The following is a 7,647-nucleotide window of genomic DNA, read 5'->3' as shown; positions in this document are numbered from 1 at the left end:
TTTGGCTATGAGAGTGAAGGTAGATATAGGGCAATCGCTGAGAAAATGACAGGGTCTAGTGAGGTTTTTTTTTAAGGGTAGGGGAGTTTTTAGGCAACAAGAAAGGAATCGTTAGATGGGAAGATGTTGTTGATTGGAGTGGGGTGCAGATGATTGTTGAGACAATCTGCTCAAGGAGAAAGGAGAGCATGAAATCAAGGGTCCACGTAGAAAGGTTGACTTTGATGAAGGGAAGAGTCTCTTCTTCATCAGAGATTGGATGAGAATAGGAAATGATGTCAGAGTTGGAAGATGTAAAGAGAGAATTCACCTGAGAATAGTCTCTGTTCTTCCAGTAAAGTATGAGGGGAAATCATCAGCTAAGATGATGAGGAGACTTGAGAAGAAAAGAGATGATTTGGAAGAGTCTTTTTGGGAAGTGGGTTAGAGCATTAATTAGGGAAGAGTAAAAGACTGCCATGTCATTCTATCCCATATCCCATATCCCATATCCCATACATCACCATCCAGAAGACGGTGAATATTTTGTGCCATGAGTACGATAACCAACATTTACATAAGGTTTCCAAAGCATCTTTGATCCTCAAAATGACATATGAGAAAAGTGCTAAGTGTTATCAATCCCATTTTACAGATGAGGAAACTGAAGCTCAGAGAATTTAAATGATTCTTCCAGAGACACACAGCTAAGATGTGTCTGAGGCAGAATTCGAACCCAAGTCCTTTTAACTCCAAATGCAGCACTCTATCCTCTGGGCCACCGAGATGAATAGATAAGTTCGCTAGGGTGATCACTCTAATTAATTCGTACTTGAGCTTGCAGTTGGCCCAAACCCCTGAAGCTTTTTCAAATTTCTCTCTAGTTTGTGAAGATTCCTTGAATCCAAGCGTAAGACTTTATATTCATTCCTATTAAATTCCACTTTCCTGAATTCAGGCCAATGTACTAGCCTGTCAAGAAATTTCTGAGTGATTTGATAAGCATACTATATATGTTTTTATCCAAGTCACTAATAAAAATGTTAAGTAGCAATGGGTCAAGTCCAGATCCCTGAGGCACTTCCATGGAGCCCTCCTTCCAAGGTGACATTGAACCATTAATACCTTTCTTTGAATATGGTCATTCAACCAGTTCCAAGTCCATTGAACTGTACTATGTTTTAGTGCACAGTTTCTCATCTTTTTCATAAGAATAGCCTGAAAGATTATTAAGTCCTCTGATAAAATTTTGGTAAACAAAGTCTACAACATTCCCCTGATGTACCAACATGGTGTAGGGGAAGAGATATTGAAGTCATCTAAAGTCAGAAGACCTGGATTTGAAGTCACTTCATGAGGACTACTAGTTGTGTGGTTAGTTGGAGAAGACAGTAGCAACAGGCCTACTGAGGCCCAAGAAAAATCCCCACAGGGATTCTGTAGGCTCAAGCCCACATGTGACCTTCTAGGTCCTTGGGTGTGGCCTTTTGATGAGTCCAAGTTTTATAAAACAAATGCTTTTATTTAGGAGATTTGTTCTGTGAAGTTTAGATTTGACCACAGAGCCACACTTGAAGACCTAGAGGACCACATGTGGCCTCAGGCTTCAGGTTTCCCATCCCTGCCATAGAACCTCAGGTTAAAATGGAACCTCCCTGGAATTGGCCTTCAAACTCCTACCTCTGATCCTGTGAAGGGGTTGCTGGACACCTTGATCAATCCCAGTCCTTCAGCCTGGTTATTGTATGGGTAGAAGGCTCTCCCTGGAACAAGGGAAGCTTCTTACACTGGCAGCATTCCACAGCTCTGGCCCATAAAATGCCCACACATGTTTGGGAGCAGGGATGTTATGGAGGGCAGTTGCTCTGGGCACCACCCCAGGCCCCACCTCACCAGAAATTCTCCTGCTCCAGCAAAAACAATCTCACACCCTGAGCCACCTGGGGCTCCCCATGCCTGGGAAAAAGGACATGGAACTTGGATGTGAGGAGCAGAGTCACCCAGAAAGATAGTGAATATTCTGTGTCATGAGTATGATAACCAACATTTACATAAAATTCTATGGTGGGGGAAGTGCTACTGTTATCCACCCTATTGTATAGATGGGAAAACTGAAACTCCAAGAGTTTAGGTGACTTGCCCAAAATCTCAGAGACAGGATGTGTCTGGGGCAGGATTTTAACCCAAGTCTTCCTGACTCCAAACGAAATACTCTATTCTCTGGGCCACCTAGATGAATAGATAAGCATACTGTGGTGAATACACTAGTAATCATACTACAAAAGGTCTGCAATTTCATTGGGGGAAGGACTCCCTTCGCTAACACAGATAGCAATCCCTTCATGTTTTAGTGCATGGTTTTTGTGAGTTGCTGTGGTCACAGACTTGCAGGCCAAGTGATAAGAAAACTCACATTTTCTTTATGGTTTACAAAGCACTTTCTTCAAAACAGCCTTGTGAGAGGGAGGTAGTGTAAGTGTGATTATGCCCAGTATACAGATAAGAAAACTGAGACTGAATGGTTTTAAGTTCACAAAACTAGTAAGTACCGGAGCCAGAATTCAAACCTGCATCTACTGGCTTCAGTATGAACATGGGAAGCCTGGATATAATAATAAACACACTACAGTGAGTGTAATAAATGCTGTAGAGAAGAGAACACACATTTGTATAGCATCCACTTTGTGCAAGGCACTGGGCCAGGTGCTTTTGACAAATATTACCTCATCTGATCTTCAAAACAACCCTGGGACGTGGGGGTTATTATTATTTCCAGCTTACAACGGAGGACATAGGCAGAGGTATGTCGTTATCCAATTGATTTGTAGTCGTGCCTGACTCTTTTTTGACCCTATTTGAGGTTTTCTTAGCAAAGACACTGGAGTGGTTTGCCATTTCTTTCTCCAGATCATGTTACAGATGAGGAAACTGAGGCAAACAGGGTTAAGTGGCTTGCCTACAGTCGTGCAGCCAGGAAGTGTCTGAGGCTGGTTTTGAACTCAGGAAAATGAGTCTTCTTGACTTCCAACTCAGAGCTCTGTCCATTTCACTACCTAGCTGTCAGACAGGTGAAGCTAATGTGTCCTAGGCCATGTTTGAACTCAGGTGTTCTTGACTGCAGGCCCAGCACTGGATCCACTGCTGGATCACCACAGTAGTGAGATTATTATGGTGACCACGTTGGGATTAATTAGTTTATGCTGACAGAAACAATGAACCTAGAACCCTAGGGGCTGACTTGGTAGCCATGTGGTGAATCCAATCCTGACTTTTAAGCCTTAAGAATTTACACCAGCTCCTCAGTGGAAATGATCCAGATGACCTTTGCCCTCAGGTCTTTCAGTGTTCCTTACTTCTATAGATCCCCAGATCTCAAGAATGAACCTGATGACTTCCTGGATTCCTGAGCTGGTTTGGTTTCCTAGGGTAATAATAATGTTTACACAGCACCAGGCACTGTGCTTAACACTTTACAAATATTATCTCATTGGGTCCTCACAGCAATCTTAGGAAGCAGATGTCTTTATTTCCCCCATTTTAGAGTTGAAGAAAGTGAGGTCAAGGACGTGTTCAGGATCACACAGCAAGTAATTATCTGAGACTGGATTTGAACTCAGGTCTTCTAAGCTATAGGCCTAGTGCTCTATCTACTGAACCACCTAGCTATGTTCTTCTCTTTTTCTGCCATTGAGAACTTTCCTCTAATTTAGCACTTATTGCCTCTTTCCCCTCTGCCTTCCCATGTTTACCACACAATGAATACCCCAAGAATGGGTTGTCTAGGGCAGAACAGTCAACACTCAAGTAGAAATGGACCTTACTAGGTTGTATATTGACTTAGAAAACCACAACTTAATATTATCTATGTTGTATTGTATTCACAAGGGCAGGGGCACAGTGGATAAAGTTTTTGGCTTGGAGTCAGAAGACTCATCTTCTTGAGTTCAAATCTGGCCTCAGATATTCACTAACTGTGTGATCCTGAGTAAGTCAATTAACCCTGTTTACCTCAGTTTCCTCACTTGTAAAGTAAACTAGAGAAAAAAATGACAAACCACTCTAGCATCTTTGCCAAGAAAACCCCAAATAGAGTCATAAAGAGTTGGACATGACTGAACAACACTGTATTTTTCTTTAATTTTTTAAACATTTTCCAATGACATTGTAACCTGGCAATACTCAGGAGATATGCTGGCACCCATGAGTTTGACACCTTTGGTCCAGAACTTCTTTTCTAAAGCAAAGAGAACATACAAAATACTAGACTAAAGTAAACAGAAGTGTATATAAAAGATAACTCTTCCAACTCTACAAAATCTTTATGTGGCTCATGTATACGTGAATAGAGAGCATCTTTTATAAAGGTATTTAGTAGGCAACAAGCAGGCTTTCAAAAAATGTACTCAGTGATGGACCATATCATTATCATCTTACAATTCACTGAGAGATGTAGAGAATGGGTTATGAATTATGAAAAAATCATTCCATTCAGTAAAACAAAATGCAAAGCTCAGTCTTATAACCTTTTTTAAAGCACGGTGTCTCCCATCCATAAATCAAGATCATTTAAGATTCCTTTGAAGATGCAGTGACAGAAATGACCCTCTCCAATGGCCGTATAATAGCAAGTATTTAGTGAAGGATAAAGTAGGGTAATGTACGGCACAGTGGATAGAGCAGTAGATAGTAATGAAGACCCAAATTCAAAATCTGCCCCAGACACTTATTAACTGTATGATCCTGACCAAGGCACATAGCAATCTCTGCCTCAGTTTCCAAATCTGTAAAATAGGGATAACAATTGTACCTATTTCACAGAATTATTGAGGATCAAATAAGATAACCTATATAAAGTGCTGTGCAAATTGTCAACGGTTACAGCTGTATTGTAACCCAAAGCGTTCGCTGCTGTTATGGAGGAGATCTAACGCTGAGTGTAGGTTAAAGAAGGATTCCCAGTTGATGATGACATACTCCAGATGCTCCTGTTTTTCTGTGACATTGTGTTGATTATATATCAAGCTCCAAGACATTGCAGTCTCCTGGAAGAGACTTGTATTCCCTCAAAGGAGTTTGACTTGTCTACCCACACAGGAAAAGACCAAAAGGACAAAGTATGTCTATTGCCCAGATTTCAACACGCATATTAAAGAACACTTGTCCAAGTGTGTGTATATATGAAACAGATAGTACAGATGGGCCATGAGCTGGGCTCAGAGGAATAGGAGGAAGAGAAGAGCAGGCTGGATTGCTCTGGGGAAATTGCAAAGCATTTGTACTGACCTCAAGCTTCTCCTAAAAGCAAAGAACCATCTTTTCAGTACAAACATTTTACCGGTATTGCTGTTTGGCAGTGAGAACTGGAACTTCACTGGTTCCAAAGAACTAAAGATGAGCATCCCACAGAGGATGATGGAAAGATGCATGATGGGAGTGCACAGGCTGCAAGATATAACTGATGAGGAACTCCAAAGAAGAGAAGGTGTAAAGGATGTCACCAAAGAATGGTGGGCTAGTTATAGGAAGGGAGCAAGGGATGACAGGTGGACATTGAGAATGCTCTATTGGTATCTTCATGAGGTCAGTAAGAAGGAAGGAAGGCCTCTGAAACACTAAACTTTTAGAAGGACATGGATGATAGTGCTCAAAATGGGCAAGCAGGAATGAATCCCAATTTATATTTTTGAAGAGATGTCTTGAACCAGTGGAATTATAGATCCATTTGAATATTTGAGTGCTCTGGTACTCTGAAGGTTGGTTGTTGTCCTTCGTTTTCAAAGGACATCAGCATGACAAAGTGAAGTTTCAGTGTGTCCAACTGTGGCTGATCAGACCAATACAAGCTCAGAATGCTCTGCCACAGGTTGAGCACAGATAGTCCATGTGAATATTTGGGGTGGATACTCCAAATGTGCACATCCTACATTTACTTTGTGCTATTTCAATTCTGCTTTGCTCATAGAGTACAGCACCCTTTCTGATGTGGGCACACCATGCTGCATGGTACTGTGCCAGTGTCTCCCATATTACACAGTCAAACCCAAAGTTCTTGAGAGAGACCTTGAGAGTATCCTTGTATCGCTTCTTCTGACCACCATGTGAGTTCTCCATGTGAGTTCTCCATAAAATAGTTGTTATGGCAAGTGCATATTTTGCATTCGAACAAGGTGGTCAGTCCATCAGTTACATTTCCTATATAGCTCAATAATATATAGCTATATCCCTATGTAGCTCAACAATAGCTCACAAGCCCCCACCGATGGGTATATCTTTTATGGATAGTCTGAAGAAACAATAAATTCAAAGAAAAGATGCTTAATATAATTGTATTAGGAAATCAGCAACAAAGTATTTCTCCTACAAATATAGGATACACTCTCCCATAAATACATGCAACACATTAACGATGTGAACACATATAGGGACTATGTATACAGGATCACATACAAAAGGAACATATATATGGATGGAGAGTCCCACATTCAGGGAACACACTTGGATAGGACACATATGTGGAAGGACAACTCTGCTTGGATGGAATGCTGAGCCACAGGACACTACTCCATTATGTCAGACTCAGTCTCCTTTCTACTCTGCTGGATGCTGCTTACATATGTGATTCTAAGCCATCCATGTCCTCTCCACTGGACACTGCTTAGCTAGACATAGTTCAACTGGACATCATTTGCCATCTCCATGTTCTGGTTCATCTGAAACCTTTTGCTATGTCTTTCTTGAGAGAAGAATGGGAGCTGAGATGCTTTTGTATCATGAAGTTCATAAGCCAGTTTTGGTTTTTTAATTTTGTATGTTTTTTTAGCTATAATCCTTTCAGAAAAAGACAGAAACCCTTGGTAGGGACCAGAAAAAAGCTTTCCTTTAGAGTTCTCCCATCCCGTTCCTTCAGTCCCGGTTGAGTGTCAGTAGCAGGTGTAATGGTTATTTGCCTAATAACTACTAAACAGTTCTGGGGGTTGGGCTTCCCCGGTTTTTGAACCCGAGGCCTTTTCTGTTCTCCCATGGAGGTGAAGAAATAGGGAAAAGGCTCAGAGACAGTGCCGATAGAACCCCTACCCCCTCCTTATTCAAACTCATTGTCTCTTCCACGTTCCTGACACTTTCCTATGCATTTATAGCCATTCTGAAAGCCTCAGTGGAGCTTTGTACACTTCTGCACTATTTCCTTTATTTAAAAAAATTAAGTATTTTATGGATGGATTCTGGTTTATTCACTATAATCATTCCCTAATTCTCCTCCCCCCACCTTGAAAACCTTCCTTTTGTTAGAAAGAAAAACAGTTAAATCAAACCAACCAGTACATCAACTATGGCTTATTCCACACCCATCCCATTTTGTGTCCCTGCTGGTCCTTGCTGAGATTAGCTGCCTTTTAGCATTGCCTTCAGTGAAACTACTGTAGTTTTTGTACATATCAGTCTCTTGAAACCTTCCCCCAGCACTCTGTGTTCTCAGGTTTATTGTACACGGGGGAGCTATTCATTTGCTTTTGGGTCTGGTTTTTATAGTCTGTTTCTCAGGTATGTGTTTTCGTTTTTTTTCCCCACCTAGGCACTCTAACCTGAGCTCATTGGTCCCTGCCTCAATTTCACAATCAGCCTATCAAGAAACTTTTAGATTACATAAGTCTAATGGGTGCCCTGACCTTG

Source organism: Notamacropus eugenii, chromosome 1 (genome assembly GCF_028372415.1).
Source record: "Notamacropus eugenii isolate mMacEug1 chromosome 1, mMacEug1.pri_v2, whole genome shotgun sequence".
NCBI lineage: Eukaryota > Metazoa > Chordata > Mammalia > Diprotodontia > Macropodidae > Notamacropus > Notamacropus eugenii.
The sequence above is the reverse complement of the archived record's forward strand: the minus strand, read 5'-3'. Positions refer to the sequence as shown.